This window comes from Egretta garzetta, unplaced genomic scaffold (genome assembly GCF_000687185.1).
Source record: "Egretta garzetta isolate BGI_Z169 unplaced genomic scaffold, ASM68718v1 scaffold728, whole genome shotgun sequence".
Taxonomy (NCBI): Eukaryota; Metazoa; Chordata; class Aves; order Pelecaniformes; family Ardeidae; genus Egretta; species Egretta garzetta.
This window is the reverse complement of record NW_009260504.1, coordinates 216,201-217,099: the sequence shown is the minus strand read 5'-3', so window position 1 is coordinate 217,099 and position 899 is coordinate 216,201.

The window sequence follows — 899 nt, the reverse complement described above, 5'->3', positions numbered from 1 at the left end:
CTGCGGGCCCTGCAGCCCCAGCTCCCGGCTCAGCCCTTTCTCTGTAGGACGCTAAACAAGGATGGGCACCCCACTTTCAAAGGGAAGGGCACCCCACTTTCAAAGGGAAGGACATCCCAATTCCAAAGGGAAGGGCCTTCTCTCCCCAGGTTCAGCAAGAACTGGGAACCAGTTCCCCCAGCCCCAGCTGCCCGCGGTGCACAGGGGTCGGCTCAGGACACCGCTGCGGCTTAGCTGCAGACGTGTCCTTTTGCTTTTGTCAGCTCTGGTTACAAATTTAGGAGCTGATTTGGGGGAAAAAGAACAAACAAACAAACCAACCAAATGTTTGCAGGCTTCCCTTCCTCCATGGCTGTCACACGGACTTGGGCTCCTTGCTTAACGCCTTAAAAAATAGAATAAATCAGCAGTGGCTTAAATTACTCGCCCGCCCCGCCATCCCAGTGCTGGCAGGGGCAGGACAGAGCACCCTGTCCCCAGGTGTGCGGGGATTTCGGGTTCCTCCTTCCCCCACCTCCCGTAACCCCGCTGAGCTATTCCTGGCTCCGCGGCCGGATCCTCTCTGACCTTGGGCACGGCTCAGATGCTGCAGCGCGGCGGGCGACGCGTGCCCAGCTCTGCAGACTGTGCTAATGCCCGGGGACAGGCGACAGGCTCCAGCACATCCTTAAAATAGCAGTTTCTCCGAAGGTCTGGCACATGGAAGGGAGGGGGGTGGTCTCCGCGAAGCCGAGCATTTCTGATCTGCCTGCGAAGTGCAGCTGGCCACAGGGGCTTGGCAGAGTTTGGGAATGGGCTGCTGCATCCCCGGCAAGAGTCCGGACTCCCAGGCAGCCCCCCAATCCCTCTGCCTGCAAGCGCTGCTGGGCAGAGGTTGGGGGGGGAGTGGGGTCCCGGGG